The sequence below is a fragment of the Idiotropiscis lumnitzeri genome, chromosome 13 (assembly GCF_059441095.1).
Source record: "Idiotropiscis lumnitzeri isolate Australia: NSW breed Sydney's pygmy pipehorse chromosome 13, RoL_Ilum_1.0, whole genome shotgun sequence".
Lineage (NCBI taxonomy): Eukaryota > Metazoa > Chordata > Actinopteri > Syngnathiformes > Syngnathidae > Idiotropiscis > Idiotropiscis lumnitzeri.
In genome coordinates, this window is record NC_142403.1 from 11449111 (window position 1) to 11465518 (window position 16408).

The following is a 16408-nucleotide window of genomic DNA, read 5'->3' on the forward strand; positions in this document are numbered from 1 at the left end:
GGAATTGCCCCGTTTGGGATAAGGGGAGGGAGTTAAAAAAAAAAAAAAAAGAAAGAAAAAGAAAAAGAGGGGGTTGGGGAAGGGGGGTGGGGGGTAACGGTCTACAGGACAAACCCACATTCCTCAAGAAGTCTCCTGGAGTTGTTCTAACAGGGGCCAGCAGTGCTCTGACGTCACTCTCATCCCTCCTCCAGGGCAACAGGACACTCCACATGTGATAAGATGCATTTGCATTCACATCTGCCTGCCTGCGGAAAAGGAGCCCACTTGATCAACAAAAGAAGGTGAAAGGGCTCATAATGGCTTTGACACTACGTAAATATACTCCAAGTCAAGAAAATGTTAGTTTAAACTCTCACATTGCAGCACAGTTCCATATCTGTTTACTCAAGAGCTCCACTTACAAAGCATTTTTCCAAAAGTTCCAAAATCGAACTGAAGTACGGCTAACACATGATGCCATTGTACTTGGATTAGTTACACGTACGGAGAGGAAATTTGTAGATGACAGGTGGGCTGGATAGAAGTGACCTATACTGTACATGTACCAAAACATCTTTAAAAAAAAAAAAATCTTGATTGGGACAGGCCAAATAAACGCAAGTATTAAAAGAAATGTTTCTAAGAAGTGTAATTTTAATTACAATACAAAAATTTACACGCAAACGCTTTCTATTTTATTTTGTTTAAGGATTAACAGCTTTGTGTCCAATTTACGCCTGCTGTTCAAATGAAGTGTGTCTTTACGGTCTGGACACCGGCAGACCTTGTGATTGACACATCCTTGTGCTTTGTTGCCTCAAGTGCCGATGGGAAGTTCGCACCAAAAAGGGGGGAGGCCATCTGGGTGGTCAATTGGTCGGGACAGCTGAGCACATGTCAAATGTTGCAACCTTCTGCGTTCATCTGAACACAATTTGCTCAAAACATTCACACTTCACGATAGAATTTCTTCCGGCAGGTTCGTTTGGCAATCTATACACCCACAGATTTTTCGAGTAGGCACGGCATCTAATGAGAGCGACAACAAAAGAATTTGCATGTTCTTAGTTTTGATTGACACCTTCAGGGAGGTACTAATTTAACGATATGTTTATTGTTGTGGTTGCCGTTTCACTAAAAGAACACCCAGATGTTGGGGATAATTTCTTAAATGTCAGCAGGTGACGAACCGCAACGAGTCTCTGGATGATTTGATGATGAACATGAAATCCGACATCTGCTGTGGCCTTGGCTCGATTCGGCTCACGTGACCGCAGCTCATTTTGACGAGTACTTTTGGTCCATCTGGGAATCTTTGCGCCTCAGACAAGGAGACATGTAGACAGTTGCTCGCCTCTCCGCATCGTTTTGAATCTTGATCATAATTTTGTGCTATGATGTCCCTCTCAATGAGTCAAAGGTAAGAGACAGAAGTTGTCCCTGGAAACATCTTTGAGGACGACAAGATGAGCAGTGTGTTTGACTCTCAAGTGTTTGTGATGCTCATAAATGTTTAGTTTTAGACAATCAACAGCCTGAATTCAACCCGTAAATATTCACAATTAATTTCCCCCGTACTTTCTGACAAACCCAAGGAGGGCAGGGATGTTTTTTAATTGCCGCAATAAACCACTCTTCAAGTTAAGTCAAGAAAGTGACATCATTACAACCATAAAACGTTTGGGCTCAGCAGGAGTCGCGATGATCTAAATGCAACAAGCGGAAAAGATCCGGAGATACAATTGAGTGTTTTATTGTCAGGATGTGCCTGAAGTTTGTCTTTGAAAAGTGACACGTGTTGTTAATCAGTAAGTACGTCGAATGATTCTATTATGTTCGTTTCATTAGATTAAGCATTTACGTGGCAAAAATTTGCTACAGGTGTTAAGCATTTATTAGCATTTATTTATCAGCAACTTGAAAGAAATGAACTTTAGGAATGTGTGCCTTTAATGGGCGTGGCCTAGTGTGACATCAGAAAACGGAGCACATGTATGAAAGCCTGGGAGTGAGTTCTCCTCGCTCCTTGCGAGCGTTGTCATTGTTTGATTTTTTTTTTTTTTTTTTTTTTTACATTGTTCTCTTTTTGTCACTTCACTCTAGCATTGGCAGACGGAGCTTAAAATTTGTAATCCGAGGTACCATTGTACACGTTAACATATAAAACGTGATCTCTATCAAAGCTGTTCGGAAATAGAGGACTGTGTGTCACTTTTCTTTATTTAATTTGTTGCAATTTGCCAAAAGTCGGACAAAATACTAAACAAAGAACAACACGCTGAACTGAAGAGTACCACTTGAGACGGATTCAGACTGACTGTTCCAAGTGACCCCGTTCTATTTTTTCCCCTCCCGTGCAGCCCAGTTCAGATGAGTGTCATGAAAAAAAATGAACAGAAGCCCTTCTTGTCCGTGGATCCATTTTGAGCGGCTTTTTCTGTTCAGGGTCACGGCTAAAAAAAACGACGGTGATCACTGGTTTAATGCCGAGGTTTCATTCCCTTTGCAAGTTTGAGGAGAAGTCGGTCGATGCCCAAAAAAATTAAAATAAAAATGTAAAACTCTCACATGACTGGTGACCAGTGCAGTCTACTGGGATCGACTCCGGCGCCACATGATGACGGATGGAATGGGTTTGTTCACTTCTGTTCTTGTCACTTTGCTTGTTGAAATGTGTTTTGGAACGCTAAATCAGAATGAACACTTCTTCAATGTATGAATCAGATTTGTTCCGTACTATATACAGGAAGCATTTCACCTACTTCTGTCACTTTTCCATCATGACTCCGCCCCCTCAGCACAATCATATTCGCCACATGTGACCAGAGTTTTCGGATCCAGACGCAAACTTTTCCCAGGTTCTCCCTTTGCCTCTCACTGTCTCTCATCTCCTTTTCCCCAGCACACGCATTTGTTTACACGGATGTCAACACTCACACACACACAGGCACACCATATGTCGACCGAGGGTAAATACGACTTGACGAGCAGTTTGCCTCAGCCACCAAAAAGCAGGCCAGGGGTTTTTCCCCCCCAAACGCGGTCAAATGGGAGTTTTGTTGACGCTGGATTCAAGTGAAGACGGCGAGTAAACATGCGACTCGAGCATGTGCGAGCAAGACACGCTGCCGTCGTCTACTTTAATTGGGTGATCCCATTAAATGATGGTATTAGTCACACTTGTTTGGACGTTGTGATGTCTGGTTGTGGAAAAAAGCGAGCTGTTAGTTGAACACGGAACGGATTGTATTGTTACGTTGCCCAGTAGAAAGGGATAACCAACATATCGCTCATGTTGGAAGATATTTGATATATTATTTTTTTCTTTGCTTTTTTTTTTTTCATACCAATGTCTTTTTAAACAAACTCAGTCGACATTCAAAGACTGTCAAACTATTTAAGAAGACTGACAAAAGTAACAAACGCCTCCTTCTTTGCATCGTCGACATTTTGTCAGCAACATATGAAATGTTTACATTGTGCATAACGTCCAAAACGTTTTGGACCTGCGTTGGTATGTCTGTCACGGGATGAAATAATAAATATTGTAAGAGTCCAAAATAAGTGCTGCTCACGTATGCTTGGAGTATTCCAGAAAGTGAACGTTTTCAACGATTAAAATCACAGTTGAGTCTAACTTGACCTCTTGGATGAAAACGGAAGATTGAGGCAGATGGCCGCACATAGCAACATAGATTAAGGTTATGTTCATAAATTGGAATTGTATTCCACAATCCAACGGGCAAAATCATCAAACCTCCTAATAATTATGATTATTACAAACGTGTTCAAGGGCAGGCTAGTAAAAACGTGTACATAGAGACAACAATCTCAGGAAAACAATTTTCATTTAAATGGAACCTAAAAAAAGAAAGCATCTGGAAACGGCATTCCAAGCTGATGGTTTGGGCACAAATCTTGCCTACACAAGAAACACAACCAATCACTCTCCTATTTTGGGCCAAGCAAATATTGATTGGCTTTTTTTTTTTTGGAATCACAGAAACATCAGAGAATCAAGGCCTCTACTGACTTTGATTAGAGGGGAGAAAAATGGCTTAAATGAAAAGTTTGGCCGCACCTCATTCAAATTGCCAATCAACAATAGAATTCTAACTTTGGACTGGTTCTGTATATAAAAAAAAATATAGAGAGGAGGACAGAGGTGAAAGGTGCACCATGGGAAACATTCCAGCAGTTTCGGCCTATGGCAGAATAACTGAGGGACGTTTCGTGACAAGCCCGAGCCAGCCACTAAGTATTTATTAAGAATAAAAGCTTGAACCGTCGCTCTTTAATATACAGTCGAGAAGAATTCCCACTATGCAAACTCATTTCATGTTTTGAGGTGAAATGTGTTAGCGTGTCTGTGGGCGTATAAGATGATCTGTGTTGCATGCTGACAGGCGAGCGAGAGACGACCAGATCCTGGTGGACGTTTCCAGAGTGTCTTTGGCCCATCACGGGAGAAAATCTTGCTGCCTGCCAAATTCACTTCCACCGCAGATTCTCAGCAGGAGGAGATTAATGACCAGGATTAGTCAGACTGTACTGCTTTGCTTGCCCAGTGGGGCGAACCAATGCATATGTAGGTCACGTCAGAAAAAACGAAAAACATCCAGAAAATAGTCCAATCAATGAATGGGAAGATGTTGATTACTGCTGCTTCAGAGTATGCGATATTCGCGCACTTTTTTTTCCACAATGGCTTTTTATCTAAATCACTTCTTGGAGTGGGAATTTTCGGTCAGTGGGTCAGGACGGAGTGCATGTTGGTGTGCTCGGCAGGGTCGTCCTGCTCTCACTTTGGACTGGCTCCAGATCTGAGGATGAGCACAGCTGGGAATTTGGTGGTACGTGGGTGCGTTTCCCCTTTTGCCGATGATACAAACAGCACCATCACACACATGCACTCAATTCTACAAAAAAGGCTTCAGATTTCAAAAGGAATGGGAATGCGTTACTATTCAACAAGTCAAATTTTGTTTTATCAAAAATCTCATCAAGGATTAAAAGTGCAAACAGTGATGGACAAATCCCTTTTCATAGCAGATCCTCAAAAATGAATGATCATCAAATCTGGAATCTGTGAATCGCCCACAAATGGATGGCAAAGGTACTAATATTATTTAAACTTTTTTTATTGTGGTTACAAACTCTTCTCGATGTCATTTTTCTTGTGCTGAATGACTTGCGAGATTCATAATACAAGCAGCTGCTGATTGGAAAACAGCATGAGCACCAGGTCGCTTCCTAATTAGCAGAGCTGGGCACTTGACCCTTTTTTGCCGGTCAGTCCCCCGCCCTCCGGCTGTGACCTAGGTACCGTTCCGGCCTCCACCCTCCGGCCTTATCTATAAAAATTTCGCCCTTGGGACGGACTGGCTAGCTCTGCTAATTGGCCACGGTTCTGTTTCGCGTCACACACACGGCTTATTGAACAGGTTTAACATTTCTGATTGTACACATCGCACAGCATATGATAATCTCTCAGGACAATCTTTCAGAAACATGCGAAAATTGGGCCTGAGTGGACTGATCGTGAATCGCGAGGCGGGAAATGCTCCACTTTGGTCCGATAATCGTTATGTGTGTCGCGTATTTGAGACGACAGCGTCCCCAAACGTCATTTGTTTTCAAAGTTCAAGTGTGGCGCTTTAATGTTGTTTGAAAAGCGTGAAGCATGGAGAACATGAATCACCTTTGCTTTATGTCATTGTCATCGTTACTTTTATTGTTTTTATGTGTTCTCCGCCCATGTCTACTGTTTGGATTTTTCCACCCCTGTCTCTCACGCCTCTGTATTTCTTTCCATCATTTGCCGACAGCATAGACATTCGTCGCCTGGCCTTACCTGCTCGGCAGCGCTCGGCTCCGTCGAGAACGGCAGCTGTGCGTTCTTGGTGATGCAGTGAGACTGGAATGCGCAACTTCAAAGTCGAACGAGAGCGCAGACAAAGAACGGCAGTGTTCGGAGGCGAGCGAGGGCACGACGATACGTGATCTCATAAAACAAACGTTTATACGAGAAGCGGCCCCCCAAAGTTCCCTGCCCGCTTTTGTGGCGAAGAGATGCTCTTCCACAGTGACAATGTCAATGTGTCCAAAGCGAAGTGGCTGTTCAAACATGGACGGGCGGCGGCTCATGTGTCTGACGTGAGCCACGACTGGGAGATGTCGCCGAGTTTCGGGACCAGTGTGTGGACTTAAGTAAGAAAAAGCGAAAGAGGTCGAAGGCGGTCACATGAGAAATAAGGCAAAGAAAGAGATGTAGCGACATGCCAAGAGAGCGGAAAGAATCCACCGAGTGCTCGCTAACAGTTTGAACGCCTAATGGCTTTCAGATGTGCTTTTTTTTTTTCTTCTTCTTCTTCATTTTCGAAGGCGCATAAAACATCCCCTCAAACAGGAATTCAAGCTACGACCGGAATTGACAGTTTAAAAATGTAAAACCAACTAACTGTGTTAAGAGCGTTCGGTATTTGACACGAGCGGGTGTGTCTGCGTTCTAAAATCGTCGTTTCTTTCGTCGGTCGTGTCGACTTTGATGTCTTCCATTGAGTAGGGAGGGGCGCAAGCGAGCTGGGTGGGGGTGCTGCTCTGGCCTATTTCCTGTCCAGACCTTGGGGGTGCCGGGACTCGGAATGGGTGAGGTCATCGCTTGCTCCATATGTAAACTTGCGTCAAGTAAAAGGAGAGGAAAGGAGCATTTTTTTTTTTTTTTTATCACATCTGTCTGACGGCAGCTAAGCTTTAACACACATTCTGTATTGTAGCGAGCTGGCGTTGGTCTTCTCCTGTCAGCCACTTGCATATTTGCAGAAAGACTTGACTCTGCTTACATTTGAAGCCGTCATGAGGTTTTCAGGGAGTTGAGTCGAAAGATGGAACTCAATCGAAATGGCCATCATTGTTACATTGGAGCGATCGTTATGGATTCTGTGCTCAGATTGTACAATAAATTGTGCGCTGTTGCTCCTTGCAATCAAGTAGATATTGTGACTTGCTCTCCCGTCAACCGGTTTGGATTAAGCACTAATTCAAATCAAGGTTGAAGGTTCGTAAGTGATTGTAGTTCTCGTACACACACACTTGTTATGAATTCACATTCATAATGCGTGATATGTTCCGTTTCAGTTGTGTAAAAATGTATGTTGGGATTTTCTGTTGTTGGAGTTTTGCGCTAAAATGACATCAAGCGTCTTTCAATCATTCATTTTCCTCACGAGGGTTGAGGGCGTGCTGGAGCCTCTGCCAGCTTTGTTAAGGCAAAACGCAGAGTACGCACTGTTCTCACATTAGCCTCTTAATTGCAAAAATGTTATTAACTTGGGATTAAAATGAATAAAATATGAATAAAAATCAAGTTTAAGATGCTATAAAAAAAAAAAAAAGCAAAGCAAAACTCATTTGACCAAAAAAGGAAAAGTCTGCTTTTGCCTTTGAACTCCTCAATTACTTTGTGAAATGAATTCATTCTTCTCTGAAGTGACATCAACAAGTATTGGACAACATTGTCGTCTGTATTTGAATCTTGTCAGAAAGCTAAAAAAACAAACTATCGATTCTATTCAGTCATTTTAAAGTAAACAATATATGTTAAATTTATTTGAATTTTCTGTCATTGACAAACTGATTGATTCAGTCATTTAATGTTTTTTTTTTTTTTTATTTCCAGCAAAAAAAAAAAAAAAAAAAAAAGAATTTCTCAGCAAAGAGCGTCATCTACAAAGAGGCGATATGGCCGTCAAGGCCAAACTAAACACCAGCTGATTCCCTTGAAGCCATCGGAAATTAAAAGCATCCCAAACTATTTTGTGATGTCTACCTCACTTTGTCGGACATCAATGACGTTGCGGCAGTCAACTTTTGTGCGTGCGTGCGTGCGAGAGCTGGAAACGTCACAAAGAGTTTTTATGAGTGTGAAAGTGGAGTTAAAGCAGGTGGAGTCGGGACAAAATAGAAGGACAGGATGCTTCCCCGCTGTCTTGCCCGATCGGCTCCGTTCGAGGTTTGAGGAACAAATGATGAGATACTCGCAACATCCTCGTAACATCCTCGAGCTGCCTATCAGCATTCCTGCCACCTTTCATGTGACCCCTCCCACACACACACACACACACGCACACACGTCTTTATTTGCAGCTGTTCTCATGCCGACTTGGAACAATTGCAGTGGTGCCGGAAAAAAAAAAAAAAACATATACAGCATTGTTTGTGTGTTTGAATAAGTTTGATTTGGTTGACCCTTTCAAAACAATGTCAAGCAAGGGATTCTTGAGCAAAGCCATCATTTTGTCGAATAATTAAACACCATTCTGATAAAACAAATCCCCAAAGCTGCTTCTCAGCCATGTCGCTGATGGGAAACTTGATTCACGTAGCGCTATACACACAAACACATCCTGTTGTTCCTCGCAACTGTCCACGACACGTTTGTTTCGGGTCAAACATGGAATGGCTCATCGACAGACCACCCAGGAGTTTTGGACCAACCCCAAAAAAACGGGAAGGTGTTTTGTCGGGAAACACGCAGCAGGACGTACAAAAGCTCAAGAGTGGAGATCGAAAAGACTTGATGAGGCGATTTTCACATTCTGGATTGCTTATGTACACAAATGCTTCTTGGGCAACTTTGTACAGAAAGCGCACACACGAGGCAGCAAAGTCACAACGATGGCGCTCTTTTGCATCGAGTGTTTTACTTCATTAGCTATGAATGCAAAAGCGATCGTGTTGAAATAAACGATCAAAGATCGTTTCGAAGAAGAAGAAGGAATAATTCTTCATCTTCGACTTGTGTGTCCATTTTTTGTCTTTTTTTTTTTTTGTGGCCGTGAGGAGCCATCAGGGCGAGTACGGCGACTTTCTCTGCTGGTCTGAATAAGCACTGAGCTACATTCCCAAACTTTATCCATGCAGAATATTACATAAGGTCAGTCTACCATTTTGGCGAGATTTCCTCTGGAGTGGCTTTAAAATGGCAGCATTGAAGACCCGTTCCACTTTTCGGCCGCCAGCATCTGCTGCTTGCTGCCGGCCGACATGCGACTGTGAACATCCCCCGTGTCGTTTGCTCTCTCACTCAATTGTTCTTCTCAATTCTGCGTCACAGAAGAAAGTCAAGCTTGCACATGCACTTTACAAACGACTTAAATGGAGCGTTCTGGGACGGCTTCAAGAATGTGCAGCAGACGTTCAATACAACATGAAAGAAGGCCACACAGTCAAATTTTTTTTTAAATACTTTTTTATGAAGGATCATAATGAGCCGTTCAGAGAAAATGGTCTCTTTGTAACAAAACTTCCGATCTCAACATACTTTAACATAAAACCTTGTATGGGAATTGAACGAACATCTCAGCCATGACTGTAATCAGACAACTGGCCTGAGGAATGCAACTCCCACTGTCATTTCCCACTCCAGCCGTCCATCTTCGTTATGGTCATTCCCAAATGCCCGTCATGTGATTTACAGCTCTGGAGATGGAGGGCAAATTCCTCAGCGGCATCAGTCAACTTTCATATACGCCGCAGAACCTGGCAGTCCACAAGAGATGGTTGGTTGAAGTACATTTAGAGATAAGATGCTTGGAATTTGGGCAATGAACAAGTTGACATTGATCTGATGAAAGCTGTAAGGAGGAATAAAAAGAAGACAGAAACTAGCTGGTGTATCCAAAATTGCAATTATGTAATTTGGATATTTCTATGGATTTAAAGACACCAGACGCAATGAAGGAAATCCGCAAGTGGGACATAAAATCTTGTAATATCGCCGGGAACGCACATTTTGGGATTGTGCTTCCCGGCGATATTCCCATTTCTCGTGGAGAGTCGCACTCCTGGATTGGCCTTCAGCACATCAGCATCGTCTCACGAGATTGAATGTCAAAAGAAAGAAGAAGAAGAAGACGAGAGATTTAGAAGAGCAAGCGACAGAAGACAAACCAAACAAAACCCATTCGCCAACTCCACAGTTTTCTCTGAGTGGTGTGAACTGAACCAGTACTTCAAACCTCTTCAGACTTGTTTATGTAAAACCTCTGCGGTTTAAGGACTGAGGAACCTCCTTAGTTATTACATTTGCGAGTCAGGGTCATTTGCCTGACTTGCAATGTGATCGCGGTGGGATTAAGCGTCTGGAAGTTGGGGACATCTCCAATGAGGGCCCAAGTTCCAAAATTCACGGCCTGCCATTGCCAGCTCGCCTTATTTGACCTCAGCCAACACACACACGAATGAGACTCTTATCGTGCTGAGTTTTAATCATTTTGGTTGCCATCATTAGCTCGCTAGCTAGCTAGCGCTACCGAATTACCCGCCATTCATTCACCAAACCTCACACAATATAGTCGAGTTCTGCCACATTGCTTGGTGTGCGGCAGGCTTAAAGCGGGTGATCAGTGGCACACATATTTGGGGACATTTTCAAAAGTTTGCAACATGCGGATATCAGGCAAGCACGAAAACAGAACATTGTAAACAGGAAGCCGTTGTAAGGCCACCCTCTCGCTAACATGTAGCGGGGAACATGAAAACATTATTTTGGGCTCGTTGGCGCTTTTACATTGGCATCGGTCAATGCGGCCACTGTTGTTGCCAGGAGACCATTCGCATCATTCAGAAGAAGAAGAATCGATTCAGAAGTAATGCAACAGGCTTGGAAGATTCACCACCGCCCACATAAATAGTGACGGCAAGAATCAAAGCGTGGCAACGCTGTATCTGTCTGATCGAGTGATGATGGCGTTTAAGCGCTAATGACAAGGGAACACAAAGTGGAGGAGTCGTTCGTTGCTAGTCTTTCATTTCGTTCAAGCTTTGCCATTAAGTCAGAGCGATCATTTGTAAAAATGTACTCCTGCTGTCACGCACGCCTGCGTCTGGGATCCGACCCGCCCTTTCCCTTGCTGACCCGAAAAGTCAGCCAAATATGATGCAGTCCGAGCTTAGAATGATAATGATGATCTTTATTGAAATGGCGGTGAGAGACGCTGATGCTATACGTAATTTGATGATGTCAGACAAAGACAATGACAAGATTTGGTGGCAGTTAGAGGCGGTGGGGGGCGGAGGGGGGGGGGTCCCCACATTTGCGCGTCCCGACCTGTAAAGCACAGCTGGGATGAAGGAGAAGCGCAGACAGGTTCATTGAAGGGCGGCACTTCAGGCGAGCTTTCATTTGAGATTTTTATCGATCAATGACATGCCTGCAGCCGTGTTTGCTGTTAAAAGACAAGATGCAGAACATGTGGAAAAAGTTTTCGAAAGCCCTTGAAATGCCGCCATGAGCAACTTTGGCTCGTCTCTCTTGTAAATATCTTTAATCCCAATTATTCATTTCCTGTCCTGAGCTTTGACTTTATCGGTCTGATTAAGTGCGCATTCAAGTGAATGTGGAGGCGGATGATGACGTCGTTCACGATGATGAGTTCATGGATCACGTCGAATTGTGCGTTTCATGAAAAAAATTAATAAATAAATAACCGTCAGCATGACAATGAGATACCCAAGAAAAATCCAGTATTAATCATTCCATAAGACACAAAAATTCTTATTTCCCAATCCAGAAAAGACAAGAGCATGTTGGAAAACAGTTGCGTAACCTGAGCATAAACAAGGATCGAGTAGGAACAAAGAGGCCCACCTGCTCGTGTTTAGCTCGTCATTCTTCTCCTTCTTGCTGATTGTGCCTTGCTGGCCCGCCTCTCGTTGTCCGCAATCATCTCGAGGACTTTTAACCTCGTGACTCGTTCTGTCTTGTGAACAGTTTGTTGTCATGTTCCACAATACTTTCAATGCCGTTGACTAAAAGTAAGCTTTAACCCGATTTGATTTAGCGCCATTGCCCTTGGAGGCAAATTCTTATCCTTTGTGTCTTCTTGTACATATTTGGGTCTCACACTATCCATGATAGGAGGAGAGAAACTTATACAAAAAGAACATTGGCACTTTTAAGATAGGTTTGCATGTTAAAAATGACATCTGTACTAAAATGCATTGCCTAAAAAAATTTTGTCGTCATTTAAGTTTTGAAAAGAAATGATAAAAAGATTTTTAAAAAATGGTAACACATTTCAGTTTCCTGATTAAAAAAACATGTCAACTGTGCTTTTTAGTGAAAAATCAGCCATCTTGGATCTTGTCCTCCCTTTAATTATATACAGTTGCACAAAACTAAACTTTTTAAGTGAACCAATGAAGATGCCAATTTTCCAAAATATTTTATTTAGTTTTTAAACCACAAAAAGGAGGGGACTAAATATCAAGGACTTATTCAAATGCTTGACTTGTTTCTCATCAGAACGGGCATACACATAAAATGAAACAACTTCTCCAGAAATGAGCCACAAAGCACATGTAAGGCTCGGAAGTGTGTGTGTGTGTGTGTGACCTTGACAAAAAAAAAAAAAAAATAGTTTGGGCATAGCACGACCACAATTTCATCTTCAACTATCATGTATGTAAACTCCACACAGGAAGACTTTCTAGCTAGACATTAAATCGACTTTGACCTTTACCCTATGACCTCAGAGCTTCCAAATAGTTCCAGGGTGAAACCACGACAGAGTAACCCCAGCAGCCAGACAGAATTGATGCCGTAGCCACGCCCGAATTGAAGTTTAGCTGTTCATGAAGGTTGGAAACGTGCATGGTTGCTGACTTTCTACTTGACAATCAAATGTGTTCATTTTCAGTCACACTGTGTTTGCATTTCTGGTCTCCTTCCAAGGATGGAAATCAAGCCTTGAACCAAGCAGCCCAACTAACAGTCGTGTACCACCATGCAATGTGAGCGGACTTTAGAGCTGCTTGTTGCATGAGGCAACCTCGTTTGTTGCTTCCACAGCAGGAATCTATATAACTACTATTATTATCTTGGCGCACCTAAAAAATAAAACTCCATGAAATCACTTTTGCATAGTTGTTAGAAGGAAGGAAAACATGTGTGTCTTGCAGGAATTCCTTGGAAATTGAAAGTGAATGCATCCAGGGAAGCAAATTAGCACCACATTTCGGTTGACTTTTCTACGCGAAGGAATCCATTTTGAATTCAGTTCAACTGTAAATGAAATGAAATGTAGACCCCGAGGTAAGTATCAAATATTCACTTTTGTTTGTCTACTGCTGTGAAGTCTCAACATGCATCAACATCTGGCGCCCTCTAGTGGAAGAAATTGATACAGCCACGTTTAGGTTTCCTCAGAAAGGAGGTCAAAAGTGGTCCAAGAGGGAGACACACTCGACGAGCAACATTTTTACAGTACGCCTCCAGTTATTGTGAAAGCCTGATCTTGAATATTGTGTGTGTTAAGAAGAGGGGGCCTGTTGTCTTAGCTTAGAGCTGGAGAGTTCACTGGCTCCACGCTCGAGGGTCGACAGGAGCGTTAATGCCAAGCACAACAGACAAAAGAAGAAGCAAAAACAGTGGAGCTGGTGGAGGAGTGCAGATGAATAAAATAAAATAAAAAAAAGATGGCGCATACACGCGAGGCCTTGCCAAGTTTTGGCAGAGCACCTGGCCGAGTGAGGAAGAGGATGCCAAGGAGTGTTCGAGCTCATAGTTGTTTTTTTTGTTTTTGTTTTTTTTGGGGGGGGGGGCAGGATGTTTATGATGAGAAAACCGGGTAAAGTACAGGAAAAGCAATATGTGTCAAAGAAAAATCCATTGCATGAACAAAAAATAAAGTTACCATCTGGATTTAAATAGGACGATATGTAATCCTTTTCGATTTCTATTGTGCATGTCCACGTGACGGTCGGCAGGGGCGAATGGTTGAGAGGTGCACAGGTCGATTCTGGCTCCGGCCTTCCTTTGTGGAGTTTGGATGTTCTCCCCGCATCTGCGTGGCTTTTCTCCGGGTGAGCGTACGTGATGAGGAAAACATGCGTTGAGTTGCAAATAAACGATTTTAATTCATCATTTTATGTGGTTTGGTGAAAAGTGGAGGGCACGTTGGGCGAGGACGATGATGATGCCGTTGTCATGCTTGCTGTTCTAAACTGGACTTGCTTCAGTTGCTCTCCAATTTGACATGTTCCCCCAAAATGAGGCCATCTGGCTGAATATCCAAAATGAGCAGGTTTTTCCACGAATGGCTTTTTTCTCTCTCTCTCTCTCTCTCAGCTTCTCTGACGAGGGGAGCACATTCCAAGATGACAATAGCAGCATTCATGAGTCTGGAATAGTGAAAGAGCGCTTTGGGGAGCATGAGACATCATTTTCACACATGGCTTGACCGCCTCAAAGTCCAGATCCAATTTCCAATGTCCATGGGAAGTGGTTACAAAATGGTCCAATTCTCCCACCACCAAGACAAGAGCCACCCATCCATTTTGGACAACTCATTTATTTGATTTGATCAACTAAAGCCTATTCGGGGTACACCCTTGCAGTACACACACAGCCAAAAACGACTTTAATGAACCGAACCGGTGCGTTTTGGAAACGTGGGACGAGGATACATGCAAACTCCATGTCATGATTCGTCTGGTTTTTTTTTTTGGTTTTTTTTTAGGACTTACTTTCATGTTTTTTCCTTGTGTTTGGTGTGTCTCATCATGTTCATTGCGTCCACCTGTGTTCGTCTACCCAATCCCAGCCTTCCAATCCATTGTGTCTGGTCCAGGTGCTCCTCGTTGTCTCGTTAGTTTGTTTGTATTTAGTTCCCTGTTTACTTTCAGTTGTCGTCGTTGTATTGTCCCTGTCAGATGTCCTTGTCAATGTATGTGTGTTTGTTTTTGTGTGTGTGTGTGTGTGTGCGCACGTCCTGGAGTTTGCCTTGCAAATATGGCCGCTGTGGTTTGAGCTCCTCAGCAGCCCAGGCAGGCTTGAGGCCGCCACCACTGCTGCAGTGAGCCAGCTGGTTTCCTGAATTGAGTTCCCACCTCCCCTGCCATGTTGTTATTGGCAGAGTATAGCAGACGACCGCAGAGCTGGCGGTCGGATGGGCGGCGTGGGCCCGCATGCTCGCTGGTCACTGTGAGCGGATGAACTATACGCCGTCACTCCAAATGAAATATTGAGGTCGTTTGATATCATGACACTGGAGGGGCATCCCATTGGGGAAAAAAAACAAAAACTTCCAAGAGTTCTGCTCTAGCACCACCTTGAGGAGCACATTCACCATGATTTGCGGTTTGCCATGTCTGGCGTATTCCCGGGCAAAAGTTATTTTGAAATGTTTTTGTCAATGTGACATTCAAAAGATTATCACGGAAGAAAGAAAAATAATCTCTAAAACATATCAGATGCAAGTGCGAACTTTAACAGTTTAATGTCGACGAGGAACGTCAGAAGAATGGATGGAAACAGTTTGCTTGTTTGTTTTAATTTGAAAATGATTTAATCAAATCTGGAGTTTGATTTGCAAATTGTTTTATTCACCTCCTTCAAACTAAGCCTTGCTTGGTCTGCTCTAATTTACGGCAGGATTTCTGCCGTATTCACGCCACGATTCCACTTTTTGAGCATCTGACTCCCTTTTTGAGCAACATTCATAACCTTCGACCACGTTCATGCCAAAAAAACATCTATTGTGAGTGTTCATGCGTACGGGTTCAAGTGTCGACCTTTGAGCCGACCTTTAACCCATAAGTTCATTTGAAAGTATGCCAGAAAGTGGTCGATCGTCTTTTTTTTTTTAACTCAAAACTTTACTTGATTGAGAAATTTGCACAATACGTTTTGTGCAATATGTATTAATTTTATCTGCCGATGTATAGCAGCGCATATATGCTGAAGTGATTGCAGTCCATGCACCGTGCCAGCTTCAATGAAGTGACCTGCTTTGATTCCAGACAGCCCACATTCCTGCTCTGGTGTTAATAGCAGAACACACCGCGTCACAAACGGCTTTTCTTTCTTCTAGGGAATTAATTATCTTGCCTAAAATTAAGCAGCTTGCACCCTTAAAATTCTTCATTCATTTGAATTTTTTTCAACAGAATGCAGAATCGAACTTTCGGATTTGTGTGCAGATTGCATTATAAAGTCACAATACTACACTGCAGCTTGCACTTTCTATCTATGTTAAATGTCCTTAATTCCTCGAGACACCTGTCGCATTCTCACACAATTTGGAGAATTCCTGCCTGCTGCTAAAACAAAATCTTTCCATCTCGCTTATCATTGCGCAGCTACTTGCGTTTGCTCGCAGGTTCACATGTCAAGATGTAAGCAAGCTCTGCGCACCAAAAACAACATTGGTTGCGGTTCAGGTAGAGCACACGCCAATCTGGAGTCTGCCACTCGTAAATTCCTTCCCGTGCGCTAAAGCACTCACACACATCTCCAGTTACACAATTTATACGTCTTGAGCACTTTGACTGGTTGGATGGCAACAACCACAATGATAGAAAAGATGTCTGAGCAAATAATAGATCGGTGGGTCTCAGGAAATTGCTAGTAGATTCCCAAAGT